Below are 20,300 nucleotides of genomic sequence, written 5' to 3' on the forward strand. Positions count from 1 at the left end.
AGTAGCTTCGGGATGGTTGGTGGTGGGGGAAGCCCATACTCTCTGCTGGTAGGACTCTTCTCATGCACGGCACTTTGCTCTGACCTTTCCTTTCTCTCATTGCAGTTTCACTGATCATTCCTATCACTCTCACTGGTGCATTCCTCTGTGGATGCTTGTGCGGTTTTCTGTTTGGTTTCTCCTGTGCCAGTTTGTCACTACTGCTCAGGGATTTGGTTGCTTGTACCCTCCTCCTTTTTTTACACCTTCTAGTTTACATGCAGCAGCACTTTACTGTTATGTTATGCACAAATGGTAGTGATGTGTTTACACTGACTGCACAATTGTTTTGTTTTTTCAAACTCAGCTCACATATGGTCTCAACTATTTGTGTAACAGCTTATCATTTGCCGCACACTTGAGCTGAGAGGTGTTGTCATCATAGTTTGTGATGCAATACTCCTCTTTCTAAAATTAATCTTTATTAACACCGTTATAAAGCAATGGTACGAACACCTCCCCATCCCTTCACTTAAGATAGCATAGCCTTGGGCAACGCCCCGCTATTATGCAGCACATCCACCTCCACTCCCTCTTCTAACATTCTTCACACTCATATCCTCAACTCCCACCCACATCTGCAGCATTCATCACATCACAACCGTCTCCACTATTATACAACATATCCATCTCCCCTCCCTCATATAACATTCTTCACACTCATACTCTCAAATCCCACCCACATCTGCAGCATTCATCACATCACAACCGTCTCCACTATTATACAACATATCCATCTCCCCTCCCTCATATAACATTCTTCACACTCATACTCTCAAATCCCACCCACATCTGCAGCATTCATCACATCACAACCGTCTCCACTATTATACAACATATCCACCTCCACTCCCTCTTCTAACATTCTTCACACTCATACCCTCAACTCCCACCCACATCTGCAGCATTCATCACATCACAACCGTCTCCACTATTATACAACATATCCATCTCCCCTCCCTCATATAACATTCTTCACACTCATACTCTCAAATCCCACCCAAATCTGCAGCATTCATCACACCACAACCGTCTCCACTATAATATTATATATATATTTCTGTCGGAAAAATTGGAAAAATCACTAAAGTATCCTTATTTATCCTATATGGTGGCCCATAGTCCCTATTAACTTAGTCCTCCCTTCCTCCCTCCTCCCGGAGGGACTCATCTTCCAGGGAATTGTAGTATTTCAAAAGCCAGCTTACATACCGTGGCTGGGAATTGAACCCAGGTCTCAGTGTGTGGTAGGTAACTGACTTAACCACTATACCACTAGTGTTGGGCGAACATCTAGATGTTCGGGTTCGGGCCGAACAGGCCGAACATGGCCGAGATGTTCGGGTGTTCGAGCCGAACTCCGAACATAATGGAAGTCAATGGGGACCCGAACTTTCGTGCTTTGTAAAGCTTCCTTACATGCTACATACCCCAAATTTACAGGGTATGTGCACCTTGGGAGTGGGTACAAGAGGAAAAAAAATATTTGAAAAAGAGCTTATAGTTTTTGAGAAAATTGATTGTAAAGTTTCAAAGGAAAAACTGTCTTTTAAATGTGGAAAATGTCATGTTTCTTTGCACAGGTAACATGCTTTTTGTCGCCATGCAGTCATAAATGTAATACAGAGAAGAGGTTCCATAAACAGGGACCGGTAACGCTAACCCAGCAGCAGCAGCAGCACACGTGATGGAACAGGAGCAGGCGCAGGAGGAGAAGGCCATGCTTTTTGAGACACAACAACCCAGGCCTTGCATGAGGACAAGAAGCATGCGGATAGCATGCTTTTTACCGCCATGCAGTCATAAATGTAATAAAGATAAGAGGTTCAATAAACAGGGACCGGGCGTCAACGCTAACCCAGCAGCAGCAGACGTGATGGAACAGGAGGAGGCGCAGGAGGAGAAGGCCACGCTTTCAGGTGCAACTCAGGCCTTGCATGAGGACAAAAAAATGTGTGCGCAAAGCAATGCAATGAGTAGTTTTCAGGACACAATGGGCTATTCGGAGGAGCTATTCCCACCCCCACAATCTTCTACCTGTGAAAGGTCAATGGAACAGCCACAAATGTTGTGCCCGGATTCACAACCTTTTTCTGTGGAAAATGCACCTCGCACTGAAATGCAAGGCGAGGCCGAGGATGAACATGACGTCAACAACTCAACATGACGCAAAATGGGGGCGGAACAGAAAGCTGCTTTCAATGTTTTGAAGGCCTTAATTGCCTCCGGTGGCCAGTTAGATGCATCATTCATCACACCCAAATCCCAGAGCAATGTGTGCAGGAATTTGAATCGCAGGAGGTGTACCGAGATCATCTGGACAAGTGACCAAGTGACCAAGTGACAAGTGACAAAGTGAAAAGTGACAAAGTGACCAGTGACAAAGTGACAAAATGACAAAGTGACAAAATGACAAAGTGACAAGTGACAAAGTGACAAGTGACAAAGTGACAAAATGACAAAGTGACAAGTGACAAAGTGACAAGTGACAAGTGACAAGGTGACAAGTGACAAAGTGACAAAATGACAAAGTGACAAGTGACAAAGTGACAAAGTGACAAAGCGACAAAGTGACAAAGTGACCAGTGACAAAGTGACAACTGAGAGGTTGTTCTGGGGAGCTCCACTGCACTCAGTCGCATATGAGGAGAGGTCTCGTCGGGACTGCTGATCCTCCTCAGCTTGCTCAAAGCCTTGAGGGTTCCTGAAGATCCTCTGCTTGGAGTTCGCCGGGGTTCAGCTTGGTGTCGGGGTCGGCGGCGACCTCCTCACTCCAACGTGGCAGATCTGTTGAAGGAAAAAAAAAAAAACATTGTTAAAAGTCCAGTACCGCTTCTGAAGGACTCACCAAGAGATGCTAGCGCACCATCGCTCGCTATGTGATGTCCCTCCCTACGCGCTGGAATTCTACGCTGCACATGCTAGCACGCTTTTGCGCAGTTCCGAGGCGCATTCCAGCAGCTAGCTAGCTAGTAGCTACCAAGCTTCTGTGGATCTGATTGGGCCACCATGTTGGATCTCTGCCAAGTCCTCCAAAATTTTGAGCAATCCACGTTGCGTGACTGAGCAGTGACAACTCTACAGTCAGCATTACAATACCACTGCTGTGTTTACTGAAGAAATCAATGTTGAAGATGGAAAACCGCTGGCATGATGCAAGTGGGGGATTCTGAAAATGAAAACGATCAGCGTGATGATACCAACATCAGGCAACCTGCCTCAGGAAACGCTGGTCCCAGCTATGACAAAGAACAGGACGAGGAACAGCTGGAGTTGGAGCAGGAATTGAATGCCCCCACTGCCGAGGGACAGAGCGGTGCACGTTGGACTTCCACAATTTAGCGGGAATGGACAGCAGAAGAGGAAGAAAGTGATGCTGGTGACGAATATGGTGCATCACAACAATCACAACGCTCACAAGAACATGAAGACAGAGGAGTCTGGCAGGACTCTCTGGCACACATGGCGCAATTCATGCTAGACTGCATTGAACGCGGCCCGCGCATTATTCACTATTCATTATTATTCATTATTCTGGAATCTGGACAACACCAATTACTGGGTTTATACCCAGTTTATACAAACACAATGTTAAAAAACTGATTGAATAAAGTGTCAGACAGGTCAAAAATGGAACAATTCCAGCAGGCCCTTGAGGATGGAGACTTTAGAGAGGAGATTGACATCCTCCTCCTTCTCTAGCCAGTTGTACGCCGACAGACTGACTTCAGCAAACCCAGGAGGACCAGGAGGGCAGCAAAGAACACAAGCTGCTGCTAGTGCCCAAAAGGGAATGGTATTGGCAGTGTCCTTGGAGTGGGAACATTTTCTGACACCCATGCAGCAGCCCACAGAACAGCAATCGGGCAGTTCCACGTCCTCCAACACCAATCGCCTGGAGAAGATGGTCAAGGACTACATGTCAGATGGCGTAGCTGTGTTGAACAATCCATCTGCAGACAGACGGTGAGTGTGACAGCACAGAAGGACCATGGCAACTCACTCATAGTACCACAGTTTGATAGTGCTGCTCAAAAAATTATATGGATCCGTGGACCCGGGGAGTACTGGGAAGTGGGAACGCAGATTTTAGTACCTAAACACACGATACAACATGTTTTCCGGGGTCGGACTCTGAGGCACATACAGATGGTCCCGATCATCATCCTCATCATACAACTCTTCTCCTGAGTCTGACCCACCCACCACCTCTGCCACCCCAACATCCCCAGACACAGACCCCTCATCATCCTCAACATTAACTTGGGATGCTGGCCTGACCCCGACCTCCTCCTCCACATCAGGCCCCATCATCTCCTCAATGGCAGCCCTCAATAATCGCTCTGGCGCCGGACCGATGGACACAACGTTCTCCTCCGGGGAGGGCTGCTGCTGACCACTGGCTGCTGGGGTGGATGTTATAGCTTGTGTGGGGCGTTGGCTGTTGCTGTTGTTGGGAGTGCTGCTCACAGCGGAGGTCTCTGAGGAACTCATGGTGAGCTCATATAGTGGTTGGCGGTGAGTGGAGTATTACTGATCCCAGCAATATACACACTGACTGGCAGAGTACACAACGCTATATAGTCTGGCTGAGCGGTGTACACAGAGTGGCAGTACACACAATGCTATATAGTCTGGCTGAGCGGTGTACACAGAGTGGCAGTAAACAATGCTATATAGTGTGGCTGAGCCGTGTACACACAGTGGCAGTAAACAATGCTATATAGTCTGGCTGAGCGGTGTACACAGAGTGGCAGTACACACAATGCTATATAGTCTGGCTGAGCGGTGTACACAGAGTGGCAGTACACACAATGCTATATATAGCGTGGCTGAGCGAGGTACACAGTGGCAGTACACACAATGCTATATAGTCTGGCTGAGCGGTGTACACAGAGTGGCAGTACACACAATGCTATATAGTCTGGCTGAGCGGTGTACACAGAGTGGCAGTACACACAATGCTATATAGTCTGGCTGAGCGGTGTACACACAGTGGCAGTACACACAATGCTATATAGTCTGGCTGAGCGGTGTACACAGAGTGGCAGTACACACAATGCTATATAGTCTGGCTGAGCGGTGTACACAGAGTGGCAGTATACACAATGCTATATAGTCTGGCTGAGCGGTGTACACAGAGTGGCAGTACACACAATGCTATATAGTCTGGCTGAGCCGTGTACACAGAGTGGCAGTAAACCCAATGCTATATATAGCGTGGCTGAGCGAGGTACACAGTGGCAGTAAACAATGCTATATATAGTGTGGCTGAGCGAGCGGTGTACTACTGTTCCCAGCAGCGACACACAATGACTGGGGGGGACCCTGGCTAGCGTGGCAGGAGAGCGAACTACCCTGCCTGCCTACCCAAAGCTAAACCCACAGACAAATGGCGGAGATATGACGTGGTTCGGGTATTTATTTACCCGAACCACGTGACCGTTCGGCCAATCAGAGCGCGTTCGGGCCGAACCACGTGACCCGTTCGGCCAATCAGAGCGCGTTCGGGGTCCGAACCACGTGACCCGTTCGGCCAATCACAGCGCTAGCCATGCGCTCTTAGTTCGGCCATGTGGCCGAACGGTTTGGCCGAGCACCATCAGGTGTTCGGCCGAACTCGAACATCACCCGAACAGGGTGATGTTCTGCAGAACCCGAACAGTGGCGAACACTGTTCGCCCAACACTATATACCACCAACTCTACATGCTGAAGCCAGCCTAGCATGTAGCATTGTGATATACCCAAGAGAAAAATGAGCTCTCTCTCTCTTTCTCTCTAGGACTTGATGCCATTGAACTGAATTTTCAGCTTAAAACCATCAACAGATACCGGCAGAATTTCACAGGCATTTTCGGAATTCCGCCAGATTGAAAAAGCAATTCCGTTCCGACCAAACGGAACGGAATGACCAATTTCTGCCTAAAAATTCCGGAAAATACAATTCCGCGGAAAGCAGTGACCATCCCTACTAGAGAGAGAGAGAGAGAAAGAGAGAGATGAATCTACCTGGCTATCTGGGGTTCTCTTCGGACAACTGTTGAACACAAAAGGCGAGGCCATGCCTGGCTACAAATCGTTAAAGAAAACCTGAACTGAAAATTTAAAGTCAAAATAACCATACACAGGTCATACTTGCCTCCCATGTAGTCTAATCCTCAATCTCTTTCTCCTCTCCCGCATCCTGTTTGTCCATTGTGATCAAGGGAATTCTCTGTCCTCCATTTTGAAAATGGTCATTACCCCATAACAGCTTTCTGGTCAGCACACTGTTAAACTGTCATATCGCCCACTTGAGCCATAGGAAAACATAGACATTACTTGGCACATCAGTTGCCCTATTCAACACACACAAGCAATAGAACACAGCAGTACATGCATCCAGCTACATTTAAAAGTGGCCAGCAGGTGCTCGTCAGCCAATCAGGATGCACTGTCATACACCCTTTACCTGCCATACCACATCTAGCAGCCATTAGCATTCACGTGGGAGGCTTCAGTTGGACGCCATCGCAAGATTGCGTCGCTAGCAGGACCGCCCCGTGCAGGCATCCCTCCCACAGGGGTCCCACCTGCACTCCCCTCCAGGTATCACGTGTTGGCCTCACATCAGTTGCCCTCTCAGCTATAACTGACAGCAACTGATAAATAACTGACAGCAACTGATATATTTCAATTCTGACAAAATGTTGTTAGAACTGGAAGGGATTGTTGTCAGAAGAAAATGGTGCACTTCTGAGAGGAACTAATAACAAGGTAACTATGTAATGTTCATTTGAAGTTACCTCGTGTGTTTATTTTAAATAATTTTACTCGGTACAGGTTCTCTTTAAGCAAGCTAATTTTTCTCTTGGATTGATCATAATGGTACATGCTAGGCTGGCTTCAGCATGTAGTGCTGGTGGTATAGTGGTTAAGTCAGTTACCTACCTACCACACACTGAGACCTGGGTTCAATTCCCAGCCAATGTGAGTTGGCTTTTGACATGCTACAAATCCTTAAGCACGCTACTTTTTCTCTTGGATTGATCATAATGGTACATGCTAGGCTGGCTTCAGCATGTAGAGTTGGTGGTATAGTGGTTAAGTCAGTTACCTACCACACACTGAGACCTGGGTTCAATTCCCAGCCAATGTGAGTTGGCTTTTGACATGCTACAAATCCTTAAGCACGCTACTTTTTCTCTTGGATTGATCATAATGGTACATGCTAGGCTGGCTTCAGCATGTAGTGTTGTTGGTGGTATAGTGGTTAAGTTAGTTACCTACCACACACTGAGACCTGGGTTCAATTCTCAGCCCAGCCTGGGTTCAATTCCCAGCCATGGTATGTAAGCTGGCTTTTGAAATACTACAATTCCCTGGAAGATGAGACCCTCCTTCCTCCGGGAGGAGGGATGAAGAGAGGAGAAAGGGAAGAAAATAGATAGGTGAGGAAATAAATTTGAATTCCGTAAAATCACGCGGAATTAAAAAAATTTCCGCGGAATTCCGTTTTAGAGCTATAGCAATTCCGTTCCGACCGGCGGAATCGGAATTGGCCCAATTCCGGCCGAAATCGCGGAATTTAGAATTCCGCGGAATCCAGCGAGCATCCCTAATAGAAAATGAAGAGAACTTATGTAAGAAGTAGCAAAAATCTATTAACCCTTCGCACACTCACATGCAAATGTTCAAACAAATGCATTCACAGATTCACTCATCCAGGCACAACTGTTATCCCTACAGCTAAATTAAAAGCCAGGGTTTTAGTTCACAGAAGAGTGCATTCTTATGCTTAGTCACCTATACTGCGCAGAAGTACCCAGGTAAACATAGGTGTCCTAACTCTGGCCCTGTAACATGCATAGTGCAGACATGCAAACACATTCATTGCATCAAACCTATCAATGGATTAGGAGCACACATCCTAACTTCCTCTCCTGGGAAAGACGGTGCATCTTACCAATCGCACAAGGGAGCTAACGCTATGTGTCCATGTGCACCATGCGCATACACCAGCATAAGCTGTGTGCATGCTGACAAATACATACAGGGGAAGGAGGGAGTGCACTGAATTAGACCCTAGCCACAGGGGTCAGTAGTAAAATGGAAATACATATATCCAGGCACATCGCCTCTAGTTAGGACATTAAATAAATTATTAGGGAAAGGGAGGTGCTGAAGGGGGTGTGGCTAGAAAACAGCAAAAATCTATTAACCCTTCGCACACTCACATGCAAATGTTCAAGGGTTAATAGATTTTTGCTGTTTTTTAGCAACACCCCCTTCAGCACCTCCCTTTCCCTAATAATTTATTTAATGTCCTAACTAGAGGCGATGTGCCTGGATATATGTATTTCCATTTTACTACTGACCCCTGTGGCTAGGGTCTAATTCAGTGCACTCCCTCCTTCCCCTGTATGTATTTGTCAGCATGCACACAGCTTATGCTGGTGTATGCGCATGGTGCACATGGACACATAACGTTAGCTCCCTTGTGCGATTGGTAAGATGCACCGTCTTTCCCAGGAGAGGAAGTTAGGATGTGTGCTCCTAATCCATTGATAGGTTTGATGCAATGAATGTGTTTGCATGTCTGCACTATGCATGTTACAGGGCCAGAGTTAGGACACCTATGTTTACCTGGGTACTTCTGCGCAGTATAGGTGACTAAGCATAAGAATGCATTCTTCTGTGAACTAAAACCCTGGCTTTTAATTTAGCTGTAGGGATAACAGTTGTGCCTGGATGAGTGAATCTGTGAATGCATTTGTTTGAACATTTGCATGTGAGTGTGCGAAGGGTTAATAGATTTTTGCTGTTTTCTAGCCACACCCCCTTCAGCACCTCCCTTTCCCTAATAATTTATTTAATGTCCTAACTAGAGGCGATGTGCCTGGATATATGTATTTCCATTTTACTACTGACCCCTGTGGCTAGGGTCTAATTTAGTGCACTCCCTCCTTCCCCTGTATGTATTTGTCAGCATGCACACAGCTTATGCTGGTGTATGCGCATGGTGCACATGGACACATAACGTTAGCTCCCTTGTGCGATTGGTAAGATGCACCGTCTTTCCCAGGAGAGGAAGTTAGGATGTGTGCTCCTAATCCATTGATAGGTTTGATGCAATGAATGTGTTTGCATGTCTGCACTATGCATGTTACAGGGCCAGAGTTAGGACACCTATGTTTACCTGGGTACTTCTGCGCAGTATAGGTGACTAAGCATAAGAATGCATTCTTCTGTGAACTAAAACCCTGGCTTTTAATTTAGCTGTAGGGATAACAGTTGTGCCTGGATGAGTGAATCTGTGAATGCATTTGTTTGAACATTTGCATGTGAGTGTGCGAAGGGTTAATAGATTTTTGCTGTTTTCTAGCCACACCCCCTTCAGCACCTCCCTTTCCCTAATAATTTATTTAATGTCCTAACTAGAGGCGATGTGCCTGGATATATGTATTTCCATTTTACTACTGACCCCTGTGGCTAGGGTCTAATTCAGTGCACTCCCTCCTTCCCCTGTATGTATTTGTCAGCATGCACACAGCTTATGCTGGTGTATGCGCATGGTGCACATGGACACATAACGTTAGCTCCCTTGTGCGATTGGTAAGATGCACCGTCTTTCCCAGGAGAGGAAGTTAGGATGTGTGCTCCTAATCCATTGATAGGTTTGATGCAATGAATGTGTTTGCATGTCTGCACTATGCATGTTACAGGGCCAGAGTTAGGACACCTATGTTTACCTGGGTACTTCTGCGCAGTATAGGTGACTAAGCATAAGAATGCATTCTTCTGTGAACTAAAACCCTGGCTTTTAATTTAGCTGTAGGGATAACAGTTGTGCCTGGATGAGTGAATCTGTGAATGCATTTGTTTGAACATTTGCATGTGAGTGTGCGAAGGGTTAATAGATTTTTGCTGTTTTCTAGCCACACCCCCTTCAGCACCTCCCTTTCCCTAATAATTTATTTAATGTCCTAACTAGAGGCGATGTGCCTGGATATACAGTGGTGTGAAAAACTATTTGCCCCCTTCCTGATTTCTTATTCTTTTGCATGTTTGTCACACTTAAATGTTTCTGCTCATCAAAAACCATTAACTATTAGTCAAAGATAACATAACTAAACACAAAATGCAGTTTTAAATGATGTTTTTTATTATTTAGTGAGAAAAAAAAACTCCAGATCTACATGGCCCTGTGTGAAAAAGTGATTGCCCCCCTTGTTAAAAAATAACTTAACTGTGGTTTATCACACCTGAGTTCAATTTCTGTAGTCACCCCCAGGCCTGATTACTGCCACACCTGTTTCAATCAAGAAATCACTTAAATAGGAGCTATCTGACACAGAGAAGTAGACCAAAAGCACCTCAAAAGCTAGACATCATGCCAAGATCCAAAGAAATTCAGGAACAAATGAGAACAAAAGTACTGTAATTGAGATCTATCAGTCTGGTAAAGGTTATAAAGCCATTTCTAAAGCTTTGGGACTCCAGCGAACCACAGTGAGAGCCATTATCCACAAATGGCAAAAACATGGAACAGTGATGAACCTTCCCAGGAGTGGCCGGCCGACCAATATTACCTCAAGAGCGCAGAGAAAACTCATCCGAGAGGCCACAAAAGACCCCAGGACAACATCTAAAGAACTGCAGGCCTCACTTGCCTCAATTAAGGTCAGTGTTCACGACTCCACCATAAGAAAGAGACTGGGCAAAAACGGCCTGCATGGCAGATATCCAAGGCGCAAACCACTTTTAAGCAAAAAGAACATTAAGGCTCGTCTCAATTTTGCTAAAAAACATCTCAATGATTGCCAAGACTTTTGGGAAAATACCTTATGGACCGACGAGGCATAAGTTGAACTTTTTGGAAGGTGCGTGTCCCGTTACATCTGGCGTAGAAGTAACACAGCATTTCAGCAAAAGAACATCATACCAACAGTAAAATATGGTGGTGGTAGTGTGATGGTCTGGGGTTGTTTTGCTGCTTCAGGACCTGGAAGGCTTGCAGTTATAGATGGAACCATGAATTCTACTGTCTACCCAAAAATCCTGAAAGAGAATGTCCGGCCATCTGTTCGTCAACTCAAGCTGAAGCGATCTTGGGTGCTGCAGCAGGACAATGACCCAAAACACACCAGCAAATCCACCTCTGAATGGCTGAAGAAAAACAAAATGAAGACTTTGGAGTGGCCTAGTCAAAGTCCTGACCTGAATCCTATTGAGATGTTGTGGCATGACCTTAAAAAGGCGGTTCATGCTAGAAAACCCTCAGATAAAGCTGAATTACAACAATTCTGCAAAGATGAGTGGGCCAAAATTCCTCCAGAGCGCTGTAAAAGACTCCTTGTAAGTTATCGCAAACACTTGATTGCAGTTATTGCTGCTAAGGGTGGCCCAACCAGTTATTAGGTTCAGGGGGCAATTTCTTTTTCACACAGCTCCATGTAGGTTTTGAGTTTTTTTTCTCACTAAATACTAAAAACCATCATTTAAAACTGCATTTTGTGTTCAATTATGTTATCTTTGACTAATAGTTAACGTTTTTTGATGAGCAGAAACATTTAAGTGTGACAAACATGCAAAAGAATAAGAAATCAGGGAGGGGCAAATAGTTTTTCACACCACTGTATGTATTTCCATTATGTAAGAAGTAGGGACATGGTTATTTGTTTCCCACATAGGTCAGTCAAAATGACTGTTTACAGTAAAATGGTCATGATTTTCTACTAGAGTCAATGTTGATTACAACATTCATTTTATCATTGTTTTGTTGGTGAAGCCAGAGAGACTGGCCACAATACAGATTACATCTGCACTATACAAATGGCACATATCAGAGCAGTGTCCATCATTGCCAGGGGCTCTCAATGTAACTGAAAAGAGACCATCACTGTTACAGGACATGTGGAAACAGAGAGCTAGTGTGGTAATGATACAACAGACACACTTCAAGGGACCTAACCCACCTAAACTAACTAACAACCATTTCCAAAATGCATACACCAGCAGTGCCTCTGACTCTAATACCGAGGGCACAGCTATTCTGCTAGAGACCTGCCGAGACTAACACAGATACACTGAGTGACACCAGGGCAGATACATCATTCTGAAAAGCATGATTAAGGACCTGAAATATACTCTATGCTCTGTATATGCACCTAACTCAGGCCATATTCCCTGCTTAATGCATTTCGTAGAAACCCTTAATTCATTTGCACCAGGCAGTGTGGTAATAGGAGGAAACTTAATGGACTACTGTAGGGGGGTCGGGGGAAAATGAGTTGAACTTACCCAGGGCTTCTAATGGTCCCCCGCAGACATCCTGTGCCTGCGCAGCCACTCACCAATGCTCCTGCCCCCGCCTCTGGTTCACTTCTGGAATTTCCAACTTTAGAGTTGGAAAACTACTGCGCCGGCGCAGCCACGCCCTCCCTCTCGCAGATGTCACCAGGAGTGTATTGCACAGGCCCAGTATGGTCTCTGCCTGTGCAGTACTCTCCTGGTAACATCAGTGGGAGTGAGCCGTGCAGGTCTTCAAAGTCAGTAATTCCAGAAGTGAACCGGAGGCGAGTCCTGGAACATCAGTGAGTAGCTGCGCAGGCACAGGATGTCTGCGGTGGACCATTAGAAGCCCAGGGTAAGTTCAACTCATTTCCCCCCGACCACCCTACTGTAATCCTTTAAACACTGTTTTCAATCTGAACTTGCATACCTCTCATGGGAAGCCAACTCTGTCCATTTACAAACTGATCATATTAAGTAAAGCATTACATGCCAGACAACTAGTGGATGTGGGGAGAGCTACAAACCAGGGCTTTTTGCTACGTTTTAACCCCTTACACATTCCTAGGAGTCATAAGCTTGGTGGGCAATCTGTTATTCTTGGTATTTCAAGTCCTACCATACAGAGCCACATTAATCCATGCCATGCATTGATGAGGACCAACCAGTCTGAAACAGTCTGCATGCATGTTGGATTATTTTCCGACAAGCATATTCTCTAGCTTAGGCCATGCACCCACTAAATAACCTAATTACGCACTGCCTGTACATATACTGTATACTTCCCCCACCTCTTGTTTCCCCCCCCATTCCTTTAGATTGTAAGCTCGCAAGGGCAGGGCTCTCACCCTTTTGTGTCATGGAATGTTATTAATTTAATTGCTTGCACTCTGTTAGACATTTATACATTTTAGTCATCATGTTAAATTTGCAAATGAAATCAGCAGTGCTGTATTTTGTATCAGTGTTCATATTTGATGTATATCATTGTCTGTATCATTATGTATCCCTTGTTTGTTTTCTTACATTGTACAGCGCCACGGAATATGTTGGAGCTTTATAAATAATAATAATAATAAATAAAATAATAAATTATTGTAGCTCTGTACAATAAACAAGCTGACACATCATTGCTTCCAGCGGTTCTGGAGGTTCTGGACATCATATGCTCACTCCAACCTGAATAATCACAAATACTTTCTGCTTTAAGCAGGGGCGGCGCCAGGGGGGTGCTTGGGGGTGCTCGAGCACCCCCTAGAATTGTCCAAGCACCCCCAAAGCACCCCCTGGAGTGAACTGACTTCAGGCGTCTAAAAGACGCCAAGTCAGTTCACACCGGCAGCACGGAGCAGCAGGCAGGGCTACGGTAAGATGGCCGCCCGGAGCCCTGTTCTGCAGACTTCGGGCGGCCATTTTCCCGTAGCCTTGCTCTCTGCATGCAGGCAGGAAGTCTCGTGGTGACGTCGGGAAGGAAGAGGATCGTGGGCGCGCGGGCGCTGCGCGCCACAATGAGGTCGGGACTCGGGACAGGAGGTCGGGAAAGAAGGTCTTCTGGCTGTAGGTGAGTAAATGGGTTTTTCTTTTCTTTTTCAGGTGATGCGGATTGTGCATATTGGGGTCATATCTGCTACGGATTGTGCATATTGGGGTCATATCTGCTACGGATTGTGCATATTGGGGTCATATCTGCTACGGATTGTGCATATTGGGGCGATATCTGCTACCGATTGTGCATATTGGGGTCATTTCTGCTACCGATTGTGCATATTGGGGTCATTTCTGCTACCGATTGTGCATATTGGGGTCATTTCTGCTACCGATTGTGCATATTGGGGTCATATCTGCTACCGATTGTGCATATTGGGGTCATATCTGCTACCGATTGTGCATATTGGGGTCATATCTGCTACCGATTGTGCATATTGGGGTCATATCTGCTACCGATTGTGCATATTGGGGTCATATCTGCTACCGATTGTGCATATTGGGGTCATATCTGCTACCGATTGTGCATATTGGGGTCATTTCTGCTACGGATTGTGCATATTGGGGTCATTTCTGCTACGGATTGTGCATATTGGGGTCATATCTGCTACCGATTGTGCATATTGGGGCCATATCTGCTACCGATTGTGCATATTGGGGCCATATCTGCTACCGATTCTGCATATTGGGACCATATCTGCTACCGATTGTGCATATTGGGACCATATCTGCTACCGATTCTGCATATTGGGACCATATCTGCTACCGATTGTGCATATTGGGACCATATCTGCTACCGATTGTGCATATTGGGGCCATATCTGATACCGATTGTGCATATTGGGGCCATATCTGCTACCGATTGTGCATATTGGGGTCATATCTGCTACCGATTGTGCATATTGGGGTCATATCTGCTACCGATTGTGCATATTGGGGCTATATCTGATAACGATTGTGCATATTGGGGCTATATCTGATAACGATTGTGCATATTGGGGCCATATCTGATAACGATTGTGCATATTGGGGCCATATCTGATAACGATTGTGCATATTGGGGCCATATCTGATAACGATTGTGCATATTGGGGCCATATCTGATAACGATTGTGCATATTGGGGCCATATCTGATAACGATTGTGCATATTGGGGCCATATCTGATAACGATTGTGCATATTGGGGCCATATCTGATAACGATTGTGCATATTGGGGCCATATCTGATAACGATTGTGCATATTGGGGCCATATCTGATAACGATTGTGCATATTGGGGCCATATCTGATAACGATTGTGCATATTGGGGCCATATCTGATAACGATTGTGCATATTGGGGCCATATCTGATAACGATTGTGCATATTGGGGCCATATCTGATAACGATTGTGCATATTGGGGCCATATCTGATAACGATTGTGCATATTGGGGCCATATCTGATAACGATTGTGCATATTGGGGCCATATCTGATAACGATTGTGCATATTGGGGTCATTGGACGTGTTTTTTGTTAAAATCTGCTCACATTACGTGTATTTTCTTGAGAAAACCTGCACAATTATGTGAATTTTCTGGGAAAAGGGTCACCAAAACTTGGGCCCTCTGTCTTTGCGTTGCACTTTTAAAGGGAACCCGAGGTGAGAATAATATTGAGGCTGCCATATTTATCTCCCTTTAAGCAATACCAGTTGCCTGGCTGCGGTGCTGGTCCTCTGCCTCTTATTCTTTCAACCATAGACCCTGAACAAGCATGCAGCAGGTCAGGGGTTTCTGACAATATTGTCAGAACTGACAAGATTAGCTGCATGGCTTGTTTCTGGTGTAATTCAGTTCACTACTACAGCCAAATAGATCAGCAGGGCTGCCAGGCAACTAGTATTGTTTAAAAGGAAATAAATATGGCAGCCACCATATCACTCTCACCCTGGGTTCACGTTAAATTACAGTTAGCCCCGCCCTCACCCGGTCATGACCACGCCCATTTTTTCGCCGCGGCGCGCTTCGCGCGCCGCAGGTTGTAGCCACACCCATTTTTGGCGCGGCGCGCTTCGCGCGCCGCAGGTCGTCAGCTCCCCCGGAAATTGGTCCAGCACCTGCATAGCACCCCCTAAAAAAAATTCCTGGAGCCGCCACTGGCTTTAAGAAAGCTAATTTCTATTGATTTACAAACCCCTAAGGGAAAGACTACACATGGGGGGATGTGGGAGGAGACCGAGAGCCAATATAGTGTAGTAAGTTACTTGACCAGAGGAGGGAGATAGATGTGAACAATTGTGATCACAATAGCATGCCACAGCAGCTGCCACACAGCAGGCAGGTGGGGAGAACAAACCCGACCCCACTTGGGTTAAATAGTCACTCTCTGCAGGAGAGGACAAAACCCAGGAAACCTTCACTCAGGGTGGTAATAAACTGACACAAGTTTCACAGGTGCCAAAACAAAATCATATATTTAAGAGCAGTTTACAAAGAGGAGGAAGAGATGAACTTGTCTCCTCTCAGTGAAAACACCCAAGAATGATATAGATAATGACAGCATTAATGTTCCAAAAAATAACTGACTGAGGCACTGGGCTTGCTTATGGCTCTTTTTGAGATTTTGCTCTGGATATTTGCCTGATGAAGCAGGAACCAAGTCCTGAGAAACACATTGCATTCTATGAGTTGTATTTTGGAACAATAAAGCTTGAGAAGGGGTAATATCAAATCTACCTCCTTTTTAAACGGTTTTTAAATATTTTATTTCATTTTCATGCCTCTGATGGCTACCTTATAGGAAACCCAAAGCAAGAGGGATACAGAGGCTGCAAAATGTATTTCATTTTAAGCAATGCCAGTTGCCTGGCTGTCCTGATGATCCTCTGCCTCTAATGCTTTATCCAGAGACCCTGAAAAAGTATATGCAAATCTGGCAGGCAACTGGTATTGTTTAAAAGGAATTAAATATGGCAGCTTTCCATATCACTCTCACCGCTGGTTCACTTTATAGTTGAGCGCAGGTAATTCCACAAACTGAGGCTGCAGTTAGCCTATTCACCACAAGATGGCAATCACACTATCCAAGGTGGAGCCACTGAAGCAAAAAACAAAAACACAAATATAGGAAGTAATTTAACACAAACAGGAAGTAATAATGCCACAGATAAGAAGTTATGTAACACAGCAGGAGGAGAAGTTGCAGAAAGAGGAAAGGTGCCCTTGTTGAAAGAGGTAATTGTATGATTCTTATTATCAGTGTATTGAGCAGAGCAGAGGTCGGGGTGGACATACTTTGTTACAGAGGAGGTCATAGTACACCTGTCACTATCCTGATCATCCCCTTGAGGTAATTGCCATACAAGAGACTTTTATATAACTGCTGTTGCCAGTTTTCTAGTGGTCCTCCTACATGTGCCATAGATTATGGCTGGCATCTCACCCTCCTATTAATAATTCATACCACAGAGCGAATACAATACGTCCATCCGGTATAGCCATGTGCCCCTGTGTCCCCCAGCATTACCATAATCCTCCAGTATGCAATGTCCTCCACCCCAGTAATACCATTTATATCTCAGTATAGTCATGTCCACACTCCAGTTTTGCTCCCTTCCCCCACCTCCATGCAGAGTAGTAGAAGGAAGGATTTACATTGGTTTATAGCTAGCTGTCACAGTGTGCTCCAGTCCTGTGCTCCCATTAGCCTCAGTCTCTGCCTCTCCTCATATCCTCATCCATCTCCCACCAACAGCACTGCTGTAACATCACAGGAATGGTAACAGTGGAGGGTGGATGTGAGGATAGAAGGCCAGTTGGAGAGGAGGCAGAGGGAGGACAGGACTGCAGCACGCTATGAGTATAGTGCACAGGTAGCTATAAACCAGCTTATTATGTTTTCCTGTGATACCCTGCATGGCTCTACCACCCACAAGTGACAGCAATGGGGGGTGCTGGGAGGGGGTGGGGTGATCCTCTATCTGTAGTTTCACCACTGACAACTTTACAGCCTAGATTATCCTCCCCGTATCTATAAAAAGGCATCCAGTATAGATCACATGACCACATCAGTGAGGATGGATGAGTCACATGACTGAGAGGATATTCAGCCTCACCCTGGAGATCATCTATCTGCTGTCTGGAAAGGTGAGGAGGATTTTTGGAGGTCACATGACGTCACTCTTATCTCTAATACTTAAGCACACAGACAAATTTGAGCCAAATCAGAGGCGGGGTATGCACTAGTCTCTGGGCGCACAGCCCTGAGCATGCACCTTTGTCCCCGCCACCAATTGAGTGCTACCCTAGTCTAGCCAATGCAGAGTCACAAATTGAGCCTGTAGTGTTGCTCCTCACTGCACCGGGAACTCAGCCATGTGTCACAGGCTTGCAGCATCATCTTTCTGTCTCCCTCTAGTGGAGTCTCTCATTTTCATCACTAGAGGGAGACCAGAGGAGATGCTGTAAGCCTGACACAGCTGATTTCCCAGTGAGGTGAGTAAGCAGCACTACAGGCTCTGCTCACAACTCTGCATGGGGGAGGGGGGGCTGCTCAGTGTAAGGTGCTGCCTAATACTGAGGGCTGATCTGTGCAGGGGATGCAATTTCGAGTCTACATCTCTAGTGCTGGAGAACCTTGTCCTTTTGTACCGGCCCTGCACTTAGCTGATTGAAGAGGTGAGAAGGATTCCGGGAGATCATGTGATACAGCATTTTCCTCCTGCGATCCTGCGACGTCCAGTGATCATGTGACCATCGCTGTACCCCCACCTCACCACGATATCTGTGAGACTCAACAAGCAGGAGATTCTGGAAATTGCCAGGAAGATGATGGAGCTTCTGACAGAAGAGGTGAGTAGTGCTGGGAATTCTGGGAGATTATCCAGTAACAGCAAGAGGTGTGTCTGGGTGGTGACTATATCATTGTATGTGTCAGGTTCCTCCATGCATTGTATGTGTCACTGTCTGTTCCTCCGTGTAGGAGTGTCAGTATATAGAAGGACACAATGATCTCTACATGGACATCATGATGGAGAATTATCCACCACTCACATCATCATGTAAGAGGAAACTTTCATTTCTTGTAAAGGAGAGGGTAGTACGAAGGGTCCACCTAGATCTCCCATCATCTGGTAAACACAATTCGTGGTTCCTACAGATGGGTCCAGTAACAGTAACCTGTCAGAGAGATGTACAGGTCCTCTTTATTCCCAGGATTCTCAAAAAGAAGATCGCACCACCCTCCACTATTATCAGGTAGGGGGGCTGAGGGTCCCCGGAGACACCAAACAGTATGACATTGTTTCCTCCTGTGTATGCTGTTATGTGTGTTTTCATCTCTCTTTTTATGCACTTAGGGTGTAGAGCATATACAGGGAAGTTTGGTGGATAAAGAGGAGGAAGAAGAGACATATGTGAGGAGTGATCAGCAGTCTATGGAGGAGGGTGACATGATGAGGACAAGTAAAGAGGAAGAAGAAGAGACATGTGTGAGGAGTGATCAGCAGTCTATGGAGGAGGGTGACATGATGAGGACAAGTAAAGTGGAAGAAGAAGAGACTTATGTGAGGAGTGATCAGCAGTCTATGGAGGAGGGTGACAGGATGAGGACAATTAAAGAGGAGGAAGAAGATACATATGTGAGGGGCGATCAGCAGTCTATGGAGGAGGGTGACATGATGAGGACAATTAAAGAGGAGGAAGAAGATACATATGTGAGGGGCGATCAGCAGTCTATGGAGGAGGGTGACATGATGAGGACCAGTAAAGAGGAAGAAGAAGAGACATATGTGAGGAGTGATCAGCAGTCTATGGAGGAGGGTGACAGGATGAGGACAATTAAAGAGGAGGAAGAAGATACATATGTGAGGGGCGATCAGCAGTCTATGGAGGAGGGTGACATGATGAGGACAATTAAAGAGGAGGAAGAAGATACATATGTGAGGGGCGATCAGCAGTCTATGGAGGAGGGTGACATGATGAGGACAATTAAAGAGGAAGAAGAAGAGACATATGTGAGGAGTGATCAGCAGTCTATGGAGGAGGGTGACATGATGAGGACAATTAAAGAGGAAGAAGAAGAGACATATGTGAGGAGTGATCAGCAGTCTATGGAGGAGGGTGACAGGATGAGGACAATTAAAGAGGAGGAAGAAGAGACATATGTGAGGGGCGATCAGCAGTCTATGGAGGAGGGTGACATGATGAGGACAATTAAAGAGGAGGAAGAAGATACATATGTGTGGGGTGACCAGCAGTCTGCAGAGGAGGGTTTTATGATAAGGATAATTAAAGAGGAAGAAGAAGAGACATATATGTGGGGTGATCAGCAGTATATGGACATGAGGACAAGTAAAGAGGAGGACACTGTTACAGAGGGCAGAGCAGGTGAGTAATCAGCAGTAAATATAGAATAATGTGTATCTGTATTGCTGGTATGACTGCCACTGCTCACAGACTGGCCATATTAGGGGTTATGCGATGTACTCAGGTTAGATGTTTGCCATCTATAACTATCAT

General features: G+C 45.7%; 1 protein-coding gene across 1 annotated transcript in view; it reads left to right on the plus strand.

The window, feature by feature from the left end:
* Window positions 1-20,300, plus strand: part of LOC137535332 (zinc finger protein 585A-like) — a 95,015-nt gene that overhangs the window by 58,640 nt on the left and 16,075 nt on the right. The window lies entirely within an intron of this gene.

Source organism: Hyperolius riggenbachi, chromosome 10, assembly GCF_040937935.1.
Source record: "Hyperolius riggenbachi isolate aHypRig1 chromosome 10, aHypRig1.pri, whole genome shotgun sequence".
Lineage (NCBI taxonomy): Eukaryota > Metazoa > Chordata > Amphibia > Anura > Hyperoliidae > Hyperolius > Hyperolius riggenbachi.